At 29.5% G+C, this 21,870-nt stretch overlaps 2 long non-coding RNA genes across 2 annotated transcripts; one reads left to right on the forward strand and one right to left on the reverse strand.

Moving 5' to 3' along the window:
• Window positions 1-3,061: 3,061 nt before the first annotated feature.
• Window positions 3,062-3,870, reverse strand: LOC123883267. The gene is made up of 2 exons (XR_006800155.1): window positions 3,782-3,870; window positions 3,062-3,510 (listed from the first exon to the last, which is right to left on the reverse strand). It is a non-coding gene; the product is annotated as an uncharacterized LOC123883267 (long non-coding RNA).
• Window positions 3,871-20,049: 16,179 nt separating this feature from the next.
• On the forward strand, window positions 20,050-21,842 carry LOC123883269. Its single transcript, XR_006800156.1, has 2 exons — window positions 20,050-20,192; window positions 20,445-21,842. It is a non-coding gene; the product is annotated as an uncharacterized LOC123883269 (long non-coding RNA).
• The last annotated feature ends 28 nt before the right edge of the window (window positions 21,843-21,870 follow it).

Consider the following 21,870-nt stretch of genomic DNA (forward strand, 5'->3'; position numbering starts at 1 on the left):
TTGTAATTTAACACGCACCACTCAACCAACTCACTGAAACCATTATACCAGGAAAATAGTAGATAATATTCTGGAACTTTTGGTATATTTTATGAAATTTTTGGAGCTTTGAAACTATTTTTAGTTAATTAAATGAGATAAAACGGTAATTAAAAACTAATGTTTGCTTCTGAAACCATTTTACTGGTAGAATGGTTGCACATAGTTGTATTCTGAAACCATTTTACTGGTAGAATGGTTTCAATGAGTAATTTATTAATTGTGTTTGCTTCTGAAACCATTTATCTGGTACAATGGTTTCAGAGAGTTGTAATCTGAAACCATTTTGCTGGTAGAATGGTTTCAGTAAGTTGATTATTAGTTATTTGCTTCTGAAACCATTTAGCTTGTAGAATGGTTGCACATAGTTGTACTCTGAAACTATTTTACTGGTAGAATGGTTTCAGTGAGTAATTTATTAATTGTGTTTGCTTCTGAAACCATTTTGCTGGTAGAATGGTTTCAGTAAGTTGATTCTTAGTTATTTGCTTCTGAAACCATTTAGCTGGTAGAATGGTTTCAGAGATTTGTACTCTGAAACCATTTTTCTGGTAGAATGGTTTCAGTGAGTTGATGTAAGGTAGTGAAAAATGAGATTAAGGTAGTGAAAAATTTGGTTTTTTTTTCTGTGTCCAAATCAAACGAACCAAGTCTCTATTTGTAGAGAAAAAAAAATTATGAATTTTGGTATAAAAATAAAAAATAAAAAATTAATTTACAACGAAATAATTGAGTTCAAAGTATTAAATGGAAAAAAATCACGCTCAGCCAATCAGACAGCGACACGTGTCCTGCTTTTAAAAAGTAGATTCTTCTCTCTCCAGGGTGTAATCCAGTGTGGTGCACGCGCTGGAATCTGATGGATTCGGATGATCTGGGCTGTCTGATTGATCAGACAGTCTTGATGAGATCAGTGCTTGGCTGTCTGATGGAAATCAACGGCCTGTAACCATGGTCCTGCGGTACGCGCGCGACACTGGATCCGCGTCCATTGATGGTAATTTGGTTAATTAATTAAAAAGAATGGGTATTTTGGTCCAACTGAAAAGGTGCACCTTGCTAACTTAGACCCAACTGGGTCTAAGTTAGCAGCCCCCATATATATATATATATATATTTTATTAATGTTCATAAAATATCATATGATTATCAATAGATTATATGAAAGATACCTCAAAGAGTAAAAAATTTCCTATGGAGAATTGTGAGAGGATGTTTACCGACGAGGGATCGGCTTCAAAGCAAAGAAATACAGTGTACTGATCTATGCCCGCACTGTGAATCAACATATGAAAATGATTGGCACCTATTTGTGAGTTGTAGTAAGGCAATGGAAATTTGTATGGTACCTGGCCTTTGGGAGGATGAGAAGAAATGTGACCTTGCTATGATGTTGTGGTGTTTGTGGAAGTATAGATATGACAAAATATGGGAAGAGAAGACACATCCAGTTCGTATAACGATACATATGGCGAGGGACATGCTTTGTCAATGGCGTAATGTGCGACAACAGGAGGATAGTGCACAAAATCGTGATAGCAATAACAACAATCAATGGCAAACACCGGCGAGGGGAAGTGAAATGCAATGTTGATGCAGCCTTATCCATTGAACAACAACAATTTGGTATAGGTATGTGCATTCGAAATGACAGAGGGATGTTTGTTAGAGCAAGGACGAAGTGGTCACATGGCTGTCCACCACCTGTAGAAGCGGAGGCATGGGTTTTGAAAGAAGTCATTACTTGGATGGGAGAGTTGGAGATATCCAGAGTGGTCATAGAACTAGATTGTTTGCTAGTGGTTAACGCCATAACGGGCTGCTCTAATAATCAATTTGAGTTTGGTCACATTATAAATGATTGTCGTAGATTACTAGAAAATTATCCAAACTTTAAGATAAGTTTTGTAAAGAGACAAGCTAATTTTATTGCTCATTCATTTGCAAGGGCATCAAAATTTCATGCTAGCACTCATACTTTTGATTTGATTCCATCTTGTATAGCTACATATTTGATTAATGAAATAATATGAGTATGAGTTTGTTATAGTAAAAAAAAAATATTGTATGCAAGTGCAAATAATTTTTACATCAACACTAAATATCCTATAAAAAAAATTAAATCAAATTCATTAACTTAATTTTTTATTTTTTTAAGTTTAGGCAAATATAACTTTTTTTTATTAAGCTTACACATTTAACTATATTTTTTATAATAATTTTTCAATTAAATGATAATTTTTTATGTTTTAATAGATACGAGTATTATTTTTACAAAAATGACACACTTTTTTTATAATGGACCGGTCCAAAACTCAATAGACTAGTCAGGCCCAATCCGATTTTAACATGGGCTTGGGCCAATAAGACCCATGGGCAAATGGACCGGCCCATCCCTTTCTTTACCCTCATCATCACATCCAGGGGCTCTGCCCCCTTATGGGAAGGGCCATGGCCCCAAAATTATTTAACTGCTTTGCAGTTTGCGGGGGTTATAAACCCCCTCTATTTGGAAGTTGACATTATAATTTAGAGGGTTATTAAACTCCCTTTAATAGTTTTGGAAAAAAAAATTCTCTATTATTAATAAGTCAAATATCCTTTCTAAGATAATTTATTATAGATGTTTTTAAAATGTGTAATTTTTTTGTAATAAAGTTCTCAAATTTTTATTTAAAATAGAGTTTTAGTGTATAAAATTCATGTTTGATCAATTTTTTGTTAAAAAAAAAAGTTTTAAAGAGATTCCTATAATACTAAAAACATAAATACAAGAACTAATTAAAATAAATCAAGTTTACACATGAGTTGACATAAAATATATATATTTCATAATATATTTTTAAAATGTAATTATTAAAAATTAAAATGGTCCACCTTTTGACTATTTTTAGATATTTAAATTAGATACATCTTCAATATGATATGCTGTTTTTTTTTTATAATATTTTTTTGGTATTCGATTTATATTTACAGCGACCCGGCCCCATTTTTTGGGCTAGCAGCGCCATTGATTACATCATTCATCTAAATCGCATATTCATCTTCAACTCATCATTAAAAATGTTAGAAAAAATTCAGATTCACTTAACATCATTCTTTTAGCTGAATTTTACTAACTCATTCTCACCATGAACAATACCCAGAAAACTTAAAAAATCGAAACTCAAATCTTCCTCGATCAAAATCTTCACCTTTCTCAATCAAAATCAAAATTCTTCTTCCTCCATTAACGAACATAATTCTAATTATGATTAACAAACATACATTTATTCGTCTGTATCATAGGAAGAAGAGACGATCAACAAAAACAACAAATGCACTTTTGATTGTGGCAGAAACCACTGAGTGAATGTTCCTTTCTCCTACAAATAGAGTCACATTTTTTGTTGCCAGATGAACCAAAACATTGTAAAAAGAATAAACGACTCTCTTTTTCACAATGTGCTTCAGTTTGTGCCAACGCTTCTTCTACAATTTCCAAAAGAAACAAATTATTTTGTAAGCATTATATTTACAACACTTTTTAATAAATTTTTTGTATATATATTTTGTTGCTACGTACACAAATTCTTGAATCATAGAAATTATAAATCTATAAATTGACATCACGTAAAATTAAAACTCTAAATTTAAAGGAAGTATGCCTACATATTTTTATTTGCCAATAAACAAAATTATATATCAAAAGTATTTTAATTTAGAAAAAAAAATGAAAATATATACTAAAATATACACTTACGAAAAGTTAAGAGAACGATGAGGAAGAAGCACATGGTAACATGTATTTTCCTTTCCATTATTACTATATATGTGTTATCTCAATGATCTCTGGTGTTTCTATTTATAGATCTCTTTAAGAACTTGTGGAAGAGTATTACAACCATCATTCAATTTGAAAAGTCACCATGAGTTGGATACCCCTTAGCTTAGCTTATGTTTGAATATACTAATGGTTTGTTGTGGTGTGGCTCTTTGTCTTTTGAAGGTTACGTTAAAATAAACTTAATTCATTGGCTAAAATAGTAACAATACTAAATATGATGATAGTTGGATATTTTGTTGTGGCGTGGCTCTTCGTCTTTTGAAGGTCCGGTTTATCCTAGCTACTTGCAGCTGGCATAAGTTATGGTGCATAAGTCTTGCTTATGCACACTATGCATAAATACCCCAGATTGCTTAGCGCGCTCCTCAGTTTGCTTAATGCGCCCCCATATTGCTTAGCACACCCCTAAGATTGCTTACGCCCTCCAAATTGCTTAGCGCGCCGTCCACCCCCAACATAAATAACACACAAAATCATTCCACAAGCAGAATGGTTTTGGATTACAACCCTCTAAAACTCATTCGACAGTAAAAATGGTTTTGGCATTATAAATACATCTAATGTGAAACCATTCCACAACAAAAATGGTTTTGAGGGGCGTGCGAGAAAATTTGGGGGGTGCGTGAGGAAAAAATTGGGGGCGCGCGAGAAAATCTGAGGGTGCGCTAAGTATATAGGGGGGTCGCTAAGCAATTTGGATTGTACTTGTCCTTCTCAATTATATGAGCATGGCTTTTTTTTTTTTTTTTTGGGAATGGCAAATATAATAACGAGAAAAAAGTCATTCATATATGTTAAAGATAGTAACAACATAAAATATGATGATAGTTAAATACCGAGTACTAAAGATACATATAAATTTTCAACCGAACATATAGCGTTAATCTTAGATTTCTATATCTCGTAATTGATGTAAAACTTCTTAACACAATCTCTCGCGTCCAACACTATTGGACTATGGACGCAGATATAAATTGTGCATGCCCCAATCAGAAACCTGTAGATAGGAGGCGGATCATGGAGGAGATTCTGATACCATCTTAAATTCTTTTTGCTTATAAAATAATTATTAATGTTTTTATGCACGTTTCTTATAACTTGTTGCTCAGTCAATCCGTTACTTACTTCCACAGTATCGTTAATTTAACGTAATACTTCCTCTGATTTTATATATAAAGTTTACTTTTTAGATACTCCCTCCGGATTTGCTACAATTAAAAAAATCCAAAGTTTTATACAGTAATTAATTTCAGCCTCACAATATATATCAGATGGTCTCAACCATTCATTAAAATTGGACAGTTCACACTGTAACAGCATCAACGCAATTACAACAACAAATTTATTTCTGTTACCATATCCAATTCTTTGACTTGTTAAATTAATATTAATTGTACGCGGAGAAAAATTAATTTGGTCAAATCTAAAAAACTACACAATTGAAATAAAATAAGAAAAATATTTAATATAACGGTTGACTATACACAATATAATATATTAATTTATATTTGTAATTTTTTTAAAAAAAATAAATATAAAATATCCTCCTCATGCCCAAGAATACATATATATAACCAGAAACATGTCAATTATTTCAATATTAGTTTATCAATCGATCAATTGTACAATTTAGAATGATTTCGGTCTCCAAATTTGTGCTATTGTTTTCTTTCTTAGTAACTATTCTTATTGGTTTGCAGTTCAAGGGTGGAGAATGCAAAGTATACCTTTCCATTACCAACAATTTAACGAATGCTCTTCAGCTTGGGGTTCATTGTCAAAGCAAAGATGATGATATTGGGTTTAGATCAATACATTTTAGAGAAACTTACAGCTTCAGTTTTAAGCCGAATGAACTTAGACCTTCAGGATACACCTTATTCTTTTGTTCATTTACATGGGTCAATCAAACACGTGTACACTACTATGACGTTTATAATGAGCAACATTCACATGATCAAAAGAAATGCGAAGTTGAATGTCACTATGAAGTAAATCAATCGGGACCATGTTTGGCTAACCATGATTCTCCTAGAGAATGTTTCGAATGGAATCCATGAAATATATATTGATTGTAGAATAAAAATCATGAAATAATATATTACACGTTTTGCTATATTGTGAGTTTAATTTTATTTTTTTCTCATAATTTTCTACTTATTTCTTTTGGTTTAAAAGTGAATATTATGTTCTCTTATTTTCTATTTATCTTTATAAATCGCGATTTTAATCTTCGTTTCTTTATCAAAATTGCCTTCGTGTATCTTTTGGTTTAAAAGTGAATATTTTGTTATCTTATTTCATAACTATGAATTATTATTTCCCTCTTATTTCATTTTTTTCTTCTATTTTTACCCAGTCGGCCGGTTATACCTTTTTTCATCTATATTATTTTGTGATGAAGTATCAAAAGTAAGTATTTTGGTTATATCGTATCCGCAGGGACTAGTGCGATATCAAAAGCCGTTCAACAATCACCATGATTTTAAGTAAGAGTTTCAGAGATTTTGTAATGAAAACTTGCTTGTGAACATAAAATTGCGATTAAAAGATGATTTTAATATCAGAGAAATGAAATTGCCGGGATTAGAATTCAAATATCTATTCATATGCATTTCCTTGACCTGTTATACATATTTGAGTTACCAACCAATTTTATCACGTATTGCTCTTCGTACATTTCCGTTCCCAGATAACGACGAGAAACTATTACATCGATCAATCCCCGATCCCTCGGGTGATTAATTGATACAATATCTTTTAAACACCAATACTTTAAGTGATTATTAAATCTAAATCTATTCCTAGAGTTTAGATTCAATAGATATTATCCTAATTCATTGATTCAAAACATATATCCCTATACTATTTCAAATCCAAAGAATAAAACATTAAAAGCAAGGATAATATCAAGATTGATTGAATCACCAAAACATGTATAACACAAGATCAAGATAAATACATATTCATAGACTATTTTACATCTAATCCCAACAATAAGAGAGTTTAGTTACCCATAGATATAGTAACTTTACAAAGATGAAAGAAATTGAGATGAACAAACATCATGAGTTGATTCCTCAACAAAGATGAGCAAATCCACCTTCAAGTTGCTTAAACCTAGCTCCTAAGATGTTTTTCTCTGTTTTTTTAGAAGTATTACAAGTTATCTGATTCATTTTTCTACTCTTGGTGTCCTTTTATAGTGAACTAGATTTTTAAGTTGGCCCAGCCAGCTATAGCTGGCTCAGCCAGCTACCTTACTTCAAAGCTGGGTTTGCTAACACGTGTCCTCTGAGTCACCTCCAACTCTTCTGGCTTTCTCTGGCTGGAGCCAAAAACTCACTGTCAATTCAACAGGACTTGTAGCTTTATCTGGCTTAAGCCAGAAACTCTCTGTCAATTCAATAGGATTTTTGGCTTTCTCTGGCTTAAGCCAGAAACTCTCTGCCAATTGAACAAAATTTATGGCTTTCTCTGCCTTTCTCTAGCCCAGCGAACATCTTCAAGATCAAACATTCATTCTTCATCAAAAATTCAACTTTAATTACAAAAACTTGTCAAAATGATTGGGATTTAAGATATACTAACCAAATTTAGATCAAAACATATATGTACAATTCTTGGGGACTTATATACACAAATCTTGCAAAACAAGTTAATAATTGCCTTAATTCATAATATAATTCAACTACTTTTTTGCACTTATCATTTTGCACAATAAATTTTGAGAGTTTGTATCTTCTAATGTAATTGATTAATTTTGAGAATAAATTAAAGTTAAATAGATAATATTATATGTCTTTTTTAGTCTAAGGATATTTTTGTCTTTTTAAATATTACTCGCACTTTTTTCTCTTTTATTTCTCTTCTTTTTTTTTTTTATACCAAATGGTACTTTAACTCTTTCTTATTTATACTCTTTTCTCTCTTCTTACACTCTCTCACCTATTTCCCTGTTCTCACTTTCTCTCCACAATCACACCCTCAACTTTTTTTTTGAAGGACTTCTCACGCTTAACTTGTTAAATTAGAAGTTTTGAGACAAATGTGAGGTGGTCTTAAATTGTATAGAGAAAAATCCAACAAACTTGGTTGATACTTGATGGAGATTAGGATGTGTTTCTTATAATATATATTTACAATTTAAATAGAGGATTTTTTTTAATTCTTTTACGTTTTTTATTAGAAGTTCATTTATAATATTCAAACTTGACTTCCAAATAGTCGGGATCGATCATAGCTTTGATAGTTTTCACTCAAGGTATTTTTCAATTCTAGAATATTCACTATTTTTTAATGGCAAATAGATAAATATATAAAGAAGAAAATGGTCAGAATACAGAATATAAGTACCAGAAATACTCAAAAACAAAATAAAAATATATACAAGATACATCAAAAATGACACCGAAAAGCAACAAACCACCAAAATCACCGATAGCAGGAAAGGACAAAAGTCACGTATTGATATGGTAAAATATTGAAATACTAATGAAGTCTTTATTAAAGTTTCTTTGTTGACAAAAAGTCTTTATTGAAGTTATTTTATATAATAACGTTCTGCATCAATTATTCATTGTTTTGACATTTTAAATTTTTATATACCTAGCTTACAACGAATGTGGGAAGATTTAATCAAGCAAGCTAGGGCATCAAGACTATAGCAAAATAATATCATTTCATTTTCTCTAATTACTTTACTTTTCAACACGTATGATATTAAATTATGCACATACCTTGGAATTTGGAGCACTAAAACTACTAATATTTATGTAGCATGTAAAGAGAAGAGAATGTGTTTTAAGACCTTGTCCTCACACTCAAAGAGTACTAGAATAAGATGATATGTATCTCTTTTAATTAGTTAATCAATGAGATCTCAAATTTGAGTTCAAATATTAAGCATGTGCCAACTTAATCATTTTGTCCATGATTCGATTTTCGGTCGGTGTGTATGAAAAAACATTTGTTAAGAGATGTCAACCTCTTAAATGGATCTCAGTTACCTCGAGTGATTAGTCTATAATTGCGCGCGGATAATACTTTTAGTTTAAAAATATATATATTGTTGTTTGTTCTCCATCAAAAAATAAAAATGTTGTGTGTTTGATCATACTTAGGGTCTGTTTGGTAAAAATAAGTTATAAGCTAGCTGATAGCTGAAAAGCTAGCTTATAGCTGATAGCTGAAAAGCTAGCTAATTGAAATTAAAGTGTTTGGTAAAATTAGCTTTTGAAGTGGTTAATAAATATAAAATGACATAATTGATAGTGGGTAGTTTATTTTTTAGAGTGGGTAGTTATTAAATTAAAAGGTAAAAATGGAATTAAGTGTAAAAAGCTAGAAGCTATAAGCTCAAACGCTACTTGAAATAGCATCTGGAAAAAAGCTATAAGCTAGTAAAAAAAGCTTGTTATCAAACACCTCTAATTTTTTGAAATAAGCTTATAAGCTCATAGAATAAGCTATAAGCTAGCTTATTTGTGTTACCAAACACACCCTTAATTAGAATCAGTCTCCAAATTGTATGTTGAAAATGTATACAAAAAAAAAAGACCGTTTCCTTCGTGTCCCTATTTTATTGACAAAAGAACTCATTAAACTTGGCAAAGTCAAGCACAATACAAATTCAAGCATAATAAAATGCTTGAAAAGTAAGCAATACCTAACAATGCTTGTGCTATAAATTAGGATATATCTTGAATACATATTGACCTAAACAAAACTAATATGGCTTCTAATAAAACCTTTCTTATATGGGTTGCCCTCATTCTTTATATGTTTTCATTGTATGTCAAGGCAACAGCTGGTGCTTCTGAGTTTCATGCAAGTAAGTAAAACGCCCACTTCAATTCAAAAAAAAAATATTGTACAAATAATCAATTGTTTTCATTGCAGAATATATATGCGCACACACTTTATTGAATATATTATATTTTTTTATTCATTTAAGAGATTGACATTTCCTAACAAATTTTTTTTCATATGTAATAATACAACCAGAGGATCAAATCGTGGAAAAGGCCACCCCGACACGTTTTGAGACCCCAGGAAAAATACATAAAGAGTCCTTTAAAGGTAAAAGAAATTAGTAAAGTTAAAATAATTTTATTTTTAAAAAAAAAACACAATTTTAAAAAGAGTAATCTTTTATTTAAAATGTAAATAACATCAATAATCAATAATATAAAAAATAAATATATTATAATCAATGGTAAAATTGATAGTGTTTTTAATAAAAGTTGTAATTTAATTATAAAAATATAGTTTTTTTTATCTAAAAAAAAAGTAGCATAGTTATCAATGAGTTATAGAGTGATTCTTTTTTTATATAAAAATTTGTATCATTTTTTAAATAGTTTGTATAATGTTATTTATGAGTTATATATGATTTGTCAAAAAAAATTATATGATTAAAAAAAATTATAAATTTAATTCAATAATTATCTCAATGTCATTATTGAATTTATGTTTGCTTTAATTGTGGTTCAACATCATTTTTTCTAAATTTTCTGATATAATAAAAATTGAAACAACTGTCAAAGATGAGTTATATATGATTTGTCAAAGATGAGAGCTAAGCTTTCATCCTTGTCCTCTTTAAATAAACATGCCATAACCAGTTGCCTTTTCTTATTTTTATTTGAGTTTTACTTTTCGCACCTCCGGCATTATTTTTATTTGAGTTTTACTTTTCATACCTCCGGCATACATGTGTGCCCCTTGATATTACAAATTTACCGATCTCGTTATCTGGAAAGCGAGTGTGTAAATAGTAAAAATTGGGGGAAAAAATTAGTTTTCTAGATAGCAACTGCAATACTTCCTTTCAAAAATAATTATCGGGTTATATTTAATTGTATTAATATTTCTCTTTAGTTAAGTGGTTAGAAATTTTATTCTTAAATAATAAGTGGAATGATTGAGATTCGAACTTCGACTCTCTAATATATATAATGTAATGTCTCTTAATATTTCTCTTTAATCTATTATTTAAGGTAATTGTATCTCTAAATGTATTAAAATTAGTTTTCATATTAATATATGTTATTTTATAGGCTCGTATGAGATAACTAGGAGAAGAAGGTTACCTTCTGCACGAGCCCCACCCAGTGATGCTGATCGTAACCACAATTACTAACTTACTACCATCCATGATGTGGGATGTTGTGTAACTACCAAATTTGAATTATTAGTCTCTGTAGTTATACGTAAAAGGTATTGTATGTTTATTTTTTTGATTGCATAGTTTGTTAGTGTAATTGGGGGTATAGAGCTTGTTTGATTATTGGTTGTTTGCTTAAGTTTTATAGGATGTAGTACTATATGTATTTTTCCTTCGAGTATTAATATATTATTATTTCTTTGTTGTTAAAAAAAATGTTGTTCCATTTAATATATTTAATTTTGAGTTCGATTATATTTATAATTCACACAATATTGCAATCTAAGTTTGATTCTACCAAAAATGAAGTTTATTCCTTCGAATATTAAGTACAATTTTTTTTAGTATGCTTAATTGCACTTTTTGCCCAAATTTCACAATTGCGCAATTTTAGCCCGTTAAATTTAAAGTGTGTAATTTTGACCACTAAATTTTATCTCTTTTTGCATTTAATAGTCCCGCATGCACATTTTGATCAATTTTGACAAAAAATGATGACGTGGCTACATTTTAATGATGTGGCATTTCCATGTGTTTGCCAACTTTGAAAGACAAAAATTTCCCTTCTCATATTGATATTGAAAAATATTAAAAATACTAATTAAAGTCTTTATTCAAGATTAGTCAAAAAAAAAAAAGTCTTTATTGAAGATATTTTAAGCATCAACTCATTGTTTTGACTTTTTAAATCTTTACATAACCTACCTAGAACTTACAACGTATGAGGGATGTTATATGTGCACAACTAGGGAAGATTAGTCGAGCTCAAGACTATAGGTATTATTTCATTTTCTTTTCAACACGTATGAGATTAAATGAAGCCCAAAACTATTCTTTATGTAGCATGACTTACACAACTAATTTCAGGCTTTATTTTATGTAATGATGATGAACACAGCTAAAGAAGTAAATTAAACAATATAGTTATAACTTATAAGACCTTGTCCTCGTATTGGAATGAGATGATACATTTCTTTTTTAAATTTCGAATTCAAGTTCAAGTATTTAGTGACAACATTTAAACTCTAGCAAAAAATTTATTGATTGTTTGATTACTTAGAATCAGTCTCCAAATTATATATACGTGGAAGATATCTAATTTATACCAAAACCAACGCGTTCTTCATAATATCTTTGACATAGTTTTAAGCGAAGCACGAAGGAAAAATATACAAATTTTCATGTCCTTAATTATTTAATTATTTTATTGACAAAAGTGATCAGCACGATGCAAAACATAAGTATAATAAAATGCTTGAAAGGCAAGCAACAACCAACAATTCTTGTGCTATAAATTAGGATATCTTGAATACATATATAGTGACCTAAACAAAACTAATATGGCTTCTAAAAAAACCTTTCTTATATGGGTCCTCTTTCTTTGTGTGCTTTCCTTGTGTACCAAGGCATCAGCCGGTGGTTCTGAGCTTCATGCAAGTAAGTGAAACTTTAACGCCCACTTATATTCAAAAAAATAAATTTGTACAAATCAAATATTATACATACAGGGATTTGCTATATAATACATACACCGACTAGTATTTATGAAGGTGTTTTTAGCAACATTTATTTTACGGTGAATTTAACCACTTTTTAGTTACAACTTACTAAAATACATCTTTATAAATATTAGTATATGTATTATAGCAAATGCTTATAATAATTTCTAATTTACACCCACTTATTTTTTAAAGAGTTTTTAGCAGCATTCACATTAAGGTCCATATATGTGTGTGTGTTTTTTTTAAATGATTTATTGATACACTTTTTTAAGATCCATTTAACACATGTCAACGTCTTCCTACAAATCTTTTTTAAAAGAAAAATCTTTCATCAATTTTTTTTCATACCTATCAGCTAAAAATGAAACTCTGAACTATCAAATTATGAATCAAATAGTTAAACGACTCAAATATTTACCAAGTGTGTTATATATCATATTTTGTTTGACCATGTGAACGAAAATGTCATCATTAATTATTACTCTTATTTTGTATGAAAAATATGTTATCTATAAAATTTACTATATATGCTCTTGTGAAAATAATCATTGCGTGACAAAATGAAAATAAGTTTTCATATTAATGTATGCTTATGTTATTTTATAGGCTCCTATGAAATGGCTAGGAATAGAAGGTTACTTAAGGTTGGAGGATCAAAGAATTACAATAAGCCATATGATGAGCCTTGTTGCGGCAACTACTAATTATTTTCTTGTCAAGCAGTTTTTTAGGGGTGTTTGGAGTTCGAACGTCAGCCTCTTCATATAAAATGTAATCTTTTAATCAACAGAGATAAATTCAAAGTTAATATTATGAGTATGTATTTTATGGGTCACTTTTTTAAGTCGAGCTTTTTAGGCCTCTATTTTCACATTTATTGTAATTTTGATCTCAAGTCACATGTTTTGCCATAAAATTGTGTCTTTTTGCATAAAAAAACCCAATTTCGGTGGGCTAAGTCCATATAGAGGAAGAAAAAATCAAGTGGGCGGTGAGACTGGTCCCCTTGAATTAGTCAGTCATAGAGCCGGATATCAAGTTTTCAAAAAATAAATAAATAAATATTTTATCATTAAATTCAATATTATGCCAATAATTCACTTTTTTTGTTACATAAAATAGCATTTTAGAGGGGGGGAAATATCCACAGATATCAAATTTACGACAAATGTATAAATGGAGTCCAAAAAATTAAATTTAAAACGGGGGACAATTTTTGTGGGTTTAATAAAATAGAAGGACCAAAAATAAAATTAAACTAATAATATTATAACATACTAATATAAAAAAATATTTAAAAAGTTTAATCCATGATAATGAGATGATTCATATCTCATTTGGTCTAAACCACCAACCTTGAATGTGAATTCAAGTATTGAGAATGTTTGATTATTAAAACTTTTGACTACTTGGAAACTTGGCATTTTTTCATTGGCAAAAGAACTAAACTTGGTTAGCAAAGTCATACAAAACTTCATCATAGTAAATGCTTGAAAGGCAAGTAACACCAACTTCATACTTGTGTTATAAATTAGGATATCTTAAATACGTAGTGACCATAAACCAAACTAATATGGCTTCTAAGACAACTTCACTTATTAGGGTTGCCCTCATACTTTTTGTGTTTTCATTGTGTACCATAAAACTAGTTGGAGCTTCTGAGATTCATGCAAGTAAGTGAAACTCCCATATTCAATTGTCTTTTCTTAGAACATTTTTTACTATTCCATATACATATATGTATTACTGCGGTCTGATGTTACAGTAAGGAATCTGAATCAGTAAATTTTGTAGTAATTACGATTAAAGTCAAACATTTTTATAATCTGGCGGTTTTGATTGATTGACAAAGTAAAAAGTGTTTATATTATGGTGTAGATAAATATAAATTTATATTATTTTATAGGTTGGTATGAAATGGCAAGGAGTAGAAGGCTACTTGGGCAAGAAAAGAGAGGTCCAATTAAGAAGATATGTGATAATGGAGAATCAAGTCTTATAGATCAAAACAAGGAAGCATCTGATCAGCCTCGTTGCGGTAACTACCACAAACCAATGAATCCATGATCAGGATATTTATTGGCTCTGCTTAGTTGTTGTAATCGCAATGTTTTACTTATATATACAAGATTGGACCGATCTGATTTAAGAACAGTATATTTAATATTATTTTTAAGAGAATTGGTTTTCTATTTAAAAAACGGTTAGGGGCGTAATTTGTTGCTAATTTGTCTTTCATTTATATGTAATTATTCTATATTTATTAATAATAAATAATATTTAACTGAGTATATATGTTTGTTTTTAATATTATTAAATAAATATAAAATATGTATTTCTTTTAATTGTCCGATCTTAATTAAATGGTCACTTTAAAACACAACAATATCATGATGCACGAAACTAAAACATCAAAAACGTTAGAAACCCATTAAAATTAACATTAGTTATAAATGAAAAAGCATGAGTACTGAAATAACCACATAGTTTTTGCTTAGAACAATCCGGTGAAACTTACAGTTGCATGATGTTGTGGTACGTGTGAGGTGGGTTAAATCTCACATTGTTTAGAAAAGTGAAGGTTGAATCATAAACTTAATGCCTTGAAGTTTTTGATAAAAGTGTAGTGTTCAAACTCACTTGTAAAGTTGCTCTGAGCCCGTTATGGATGATCCTCGGCTTCTCCTTAACACATAAAACTTTCCTATATTTGGAAGAAAATCCAAAAAAGTAAAGACAAACACACACAAAGACAAATGAATATAAAGTTTGAAAATTTGAGATGTGGAGACAGCAAGGAAGTTACCTATGAGAGTTTAAGATGATATATCTGATAGGTCAGTTTTATTTATTTAATTAGTGACATATAGATAAATATTTGTCTAAGTGACTTTGTAATTCATGTTTGATTAATTTAAAAGAAAAGAAAATCTGCAAACAACATCAATTTGATTCGCAAAACAGCAAGTACGGAACAAAACAATACAGGACAGAACAAGATAGTACAGGATAAGACAAAGTTGTAACGGAGAAAGATAGGGTGATAATATTTTTATATTCGAAAATAAAATAAGTATTTTTGTATTTATTTTTTATACATGTACAATGGACAAAAAATTGATATGTGGTTCAGTGATGGACAAAAATTCTTGTTTTTGTCTTATCTCTTGCTACCTGTTTTGTCTGGTCTCATAACCAGTTTCTAAATCAAACAGAATTCACCTTCAACCCTATGTATGTCATCTCAAAACCTCTCAGAATAGCCTTTATTAATTGTCCATTAACTCTCAACCGTGGCGTCTCCAATAAACTCTCAGAATATATAAACCTTGATGCTCCTCAAAGACAATTGTGTTCTCGTGACAACTCCTTCATGGTTGAGGAAATCTTGAGCAGTGAAGAGTTTTAACTAGCGGAGACTCAAGTAATGGTGGTCTGTGTAATGAAGCAACTGAAATTGCAGTAAAATATTAAAACACTAAGTCTTTAGTGAAGTTATTTTATAAAATGTCATGTATCAATTATTCATTGTTTTAACTTTTTAAATCATTATATATAACCTAGCTAAAACTTAAAACGAATGAGGGAAGATTAAGACTCTCTTAATCCTTAATATAATAAGAAATTTATTTTGTAAATACATTGAATGATTTATGTATCTAATTTATATATAAATTTTTTTAGTGTATACAAAAGGTGAGCTTCTTCTTATATATTTTAAGAACTTGAGGAAGTATTATTTCATTTTCTTTTCAACACGTATGAGATTAAATAAAGCACATACCTTAGGAAGTTGGAAGAGCAAAACTATTTTTTTTTATGTAGCATGATGTACACTTTCATGTTGTATTTAATGTAATGATGTTATACACAAGAAGAAAATTAATTAACAATAGTCGTAAGACATTCGTCAAAAAAAAAAAATAGTCGTAAGACATTGTCCTTACATTAAAGAGCATTTAAATGAGATGATATATATATATATATATATATATATATATATATATATATATATATATATATATATATATATATATATATATATATATATATATATATACATGGTTGTCAAACTCGCGAGTAGACTCTTAAACTCGTACGAGTTTACGTATCTAGGAAGCAAAAACGAATTGAATCGCTCATAGAATCGATTTTTGATAAACTCGATTAGATTCGAATAGACTCGCATAGACTCGTATAAACTCGCGAGTTTATAACGAGGTTACGAGTCTATAAATCTTTCTAAAAAAATTTAATTTTTTTTTATTTAAAAATCCCCATCCAAAACACAAAATAAAAAAAATAAAAATAAAATTGAAAACCCTTAATGAAGAAAATAATGAGCAAACTGAAGTTAATGTTGAGCAAGTTGATGTTACTGCTAACAATGTTGAGGAACCTGATGTTATTATTACCAATGTTGTGCAATGGTGGCGGCAATGTTGAATTAAGTGGAAGTTCAAGCAATCCAACCTTGGTTAATGACGAAGAAGGTGTTTTATCTGGGGCAGAGTTTGATGATGATTATATTGGTGGTGATGATGTCATCGGAGCTTTTGATCTTTGAAGTCATTATCATATATATTTCACCGGAGCTTTGCTATTTTGTTTGTTTTATTATGGAGCTTTTTTGTTGACAAGTTTGTTTGGAGTTTGAAATTTGAATTTTATGTTAATTTGAGTTCTATTATATGTGTGTGTGTGTCATTTATATATGTCATTTATGAGTAACTTTTATAGGCTTTTTAAACTTATTTTTAAGTTTCCATAAACTCGTACGAGTCTACGAATCGAGTCTACGAGTCGAATCTACGGCCCTTATTAAGAATGTGTCATCGTTTAGACTCCTTTGCAATAATTTTGTTGTTTGTTTAATCATATATCTTTGACATAGTTTAAGGGGAAGCATGAAGGAAAAAGACACAAATTTTCGTATCATTATTTTATTGACAAAAGAACTCAAGTGACATTAATTTGATTATTTGTGTGAGATCAGACAGAATGCAAAAATTAAGTATCATAAAATGTTTGAAAGACAAACAACAAACCAACAGAATGAGATTAAATCAAGCACATACCTTAGGAAGTTGGAACCCCAAAACTATTTTTTTATGTAGCATGATGTACACTATACTAATTTCATGTTTTATTTAAGGTAATGATGTTGTAAACAAAAGAAAATTAATTAACTAGTCGTAAGACATTGTCTTTACATTCGAGAGCAAAATTAATTAACAATAGTTGTAAGAAATTGTCTTTACATTCAAGAGCATTTAAATGCGATGGTATTTATCTCTTTTAGATTTCAAATTCGAGAATGCAAAAATTTATCTTGAAAGAGGTTTCTAGGTAAAAACTCTGGCTCCCTTTGTTTCTTTTACGAGTAGGATATTCACCCTACTTTATGCTTGAACCGATAGAATTTGTTTGGGTGTCGTGTTGGGTCTCGATGGGTTAGGAGAATTGGAGGCCTTCTTGTTGTTTTGTCCTACCTGTGGTTAATTCTTGTCTCTCTCTTCCTAACAAATATTCTTCTTGTAGTAGTGCATTCGAGGGATTCTAGTTTGGTTGGTGGTGTGACTCTTTGTTTCCTTGTAGTTTTATTTTGTTTTCCTGTCTTAGATATTATTGTGTTCTAGTCGAGTGTACTTCTTGTACATCCTTAATTTACTGATTTTACTCTTATACTTTTTCCATTTTAATATTTATATATAATATACTTGCCATTAAAAAATAATTCACAACAAACCCGCAATGCTTGTGCTATAAATTAGGATATTGAATACATAGTGACCTAAACAAAACTAATATGACTTCTAAAAACACCTTTCTTAGATGGGTTGTCCTCTTTCTTTGTGTGTTTTCATTTTGTGCCAAGGCAACAGCTGGTGCTTCTGAGCTTCATGCAAGTAAGTGAACGCCCACTTAGGCTCTGTTTGGTAACACAAATAAGCTAGCTTATAGCTTATTATATGAGCTTATAAGCTTGTTTCAAAAAATTAGAAGTGTTTGGTAACAAGCTTTTTGTACTAGCTTATAGCTTTTTTTCAGATGCTATTTCAAGTAGCATTTGAGCTTATAGCTTATAGCTTTTTACACTTTATTCCATTTTTACCCTTTAATTTAATAACTACCCACTCTAAAAAATAAACTACCCACTATCAATTATGTAATTTTATATTTAATAACCACTTTAAAAGTTAATTTTACCAAACACTTTAATTTCAATAAGCTAGCTTTTCAGCTATCAGCTATAAACTAGCTTTTCAGCTATCAGCTAGCTTATCAGCTATCAGTTAACTTATAGCTTATTTTTACCAAAAGACCCTTATACATGTCTTCAAATATATAGTTTTGTTAATTATACAAGGTTAACATTTTTTAACAAATATTTATTTCCGCACAGATTGATCAGAAATCGAACCAAAAACCACTTAATACAAATCAAACTTTAAATTAAATAATTAAGGGACAAGTATTTACCCACTGCATACTATATTTTGTATGACCATGTGAACAAAAATGTCATCATTCTTACTTTTTTTTTTTTGGTCAGGACTTTTACTCTTATTTTTCCAAGTTAAATTTGAACACAAGATGAGATGAAATTATGCATAATATATTATCCGTAAATATTTTTTAAGAAAAAAGGACTTTGTGCGAAAGATATGTTATCTATTTTTTTTTTAACGGCAAAAGATATGTTATCTATAAAAATTAACTACATGCTTAAATGTGAAAATAATCATTGCGTGACAAAATGAAAATTAGTTTTCATATTAATGTATGTATATGTTATTTTATATAGGCTCGTATGAGATGGCTAGGAGTAGAAGACTACTTCCAAAGGGGCCAAATACATCAAAGAATAATGATCCAGCTGATGATCCTATTGGCGGCAATTACTAATTAGCTACCATATAGAATGGGATGTTACGTTTCTACGTACCCGATTCGAATGATTAGTTTAATTATATGCAAATGATATCTAATTTATATTAGGAAAAAAATTGTGCTAGTTAATATAACTTTTAGTACCACATATAATATATTTATTTTTGGGTTCAATTATATTTATGAATCATACAATATCGCAATCTAAGTTAAACTTTTACTTAACTTTCAGTCTTTTTTTATTGAGTATTATTTAATTAATAATGTGAGTTTTTAATTTAGTTCATCGACTCTGTATAAATTAAAAAAAAAAAGTCCTTCTAAAAGAACTGAAATTGAATACTTCATTCGTCCCTAATTATAAAAGTTTTTTATAAATAAAAATTGCTCCTAAATAACACAACTTAAACTTTTAGACTATTAAAAAGTTTCTATCACTTATATTTAAGTGTGAATTCAAGTATTGAGAATGTTTGATTATTAAAACTTTTGACTACTTGGAAACTTGGCATTTTTTCATTGGCAAAAGAACTAAACTTGGTTAGCAAAGTCATACAAAACTTCATCATAGTAAATGCTTGAAAGGCAAGTAACACCAACTTCATATACTTGTGTTATAAATTAGGATATCTTGAATACATAGTGACCATAAACCAAACTAATATGGCTTCTAAAAGAACTTCACTTATTGGGGTTGCCCTCATACTTTTTGTGATTTCATTGTGTACCATAAAACTAGTTGGAGATTCTGAGCTTCATGCAAGTAAGTGAAACTCCCATATTCAATTGTTTTTTCTTAGAAACATTTTTGGGTAGTCCATATACACAAATCTATATGGAGTGTTTTAAGGGCTTTATTGACATCTTACACTTTTTTGGATAATTAATTACTAAATTATGCTTTATAATACCATATTTTATATGATCATGTGAAAGAAATTAAAATGTCAACATTGTTGATGTATATAAATTTAAATTTATATAAATCCTTGATGTATATGATGTTATTTTATAGGGTCGTATGAAATGGCAAGTAGTAGAAGGTTGCTTGGGGATTCAAATCTTATAAATCAAAACAAGCAAGCATTTGATATGCCTCATGGCGGAAACTATGGACCTAGAAAGGGGGCCAATAAAGGCCACGGTTCTCCTTAATTTTTTTTCAAAAAATTTATACTATAGTATTTTATTATATTAATGGTTTATTTTCATTTTTATTCCTCTATTTTCTTAAACTCACAAAAATAGCCCCCTTTTTATATTACAACTTTTTATGCTCTATTTATAAATTTGTTGTAAATTTGATCTTAGTGAATGTTATTCCAAATAAAAATTGTATTCTTTGTACTAAAAAAGTGATTATATTGTCTCAATTCAATATTAAATTTAATGACAAAATATTTCTTTTGAGACTAAAATTCACCTATTTTTTATGCATGGATGTCGCAATTTTAAGGCACAGTGCATGAGTTGAGACCAAAATTACAATAGACGTGAAAATAAATAGGCCAAAAAGTTCAACTAATAAAAAGTGGCTCATAAAATGCAAATTCACAAATATTAACTTTGGATTTATTTTATAATTTGTTGTATGTTATGCTCTTAAAATTAGTTTTTCCTTTACTAAATTATAATTTTAAGTTCAGTTCCCCTAACCATCCATGATCTTGATCTTTTCTTACTATTAGATTTAATGGCTCTGCTTTGTTGATGTAAATTGTAATCGCAAGGTTTTGTTTCTATATATGGAAAATGCTAAATAGTGTCTCGGACACTAGTTAAGCATAATAATAAAGAAATTATGTCTTAAAATTTGAGCATGGAATATTTTAAAAGTGTAAAAAGTTATCTTATCAACATTTTTTTTTTTTATGCTTAACAAATGTCCCGAGGGTACTGTTTAGCCTAAAGATATATATAGATTGGTGTTGTTGTCCCTAGGCCAGTAAATTTGTATCATCAAAGGAGAAAAAAATGTTGTGTAATCAAACTCTATCATCTTAAAATTTTAATTAGGTTTATTTCAATCTTATATGGGACTGACTTGTAACTTTGATGTGGAGAAAGGAAGTTACCTATGAGAGTTTAAGATGATATAATATCTGATAGGTCAATCAGTGTTGTTATGAAGAAGCAAAATACAAAATGAATTGGAAATGGTCAAAGAAGAAAAGGCAAAAAATTCCAATTTGGAGAGAAGACTTGTGATAGTGAAAGATCATTCTTCACTTGTTCACTTGCCAAACAAAAGAAAATGAAGACACAAACAACAGAAGAAGAAAAAACATGCAGAAACATTATGAAGTACAAAAAGATAATTTTTTTTTTCCTTAATTTGATGAGATTTTAATAATTTGTATTTAGATTATTTGAGACATTATGAATTTAATAAGATAACCCTCTTGACTTTTGATGTCATTTTATCTTGCTAGTTTAGTTTG

Source organism: Trifolium pratense, linkage group LG5, assembly GCF_020283565.1.
Source record: "Trifolium pratense cultivar HEN17-A07 linkage group LG5, ARS_RC_1.1, whole genome shotgun sequence".
NCBI lineage: Eukaryota > Viridiplantae > Streptophyta > Magnoliopsida > Fabales > Fabaceae > Trifolium > Trifolium pratense.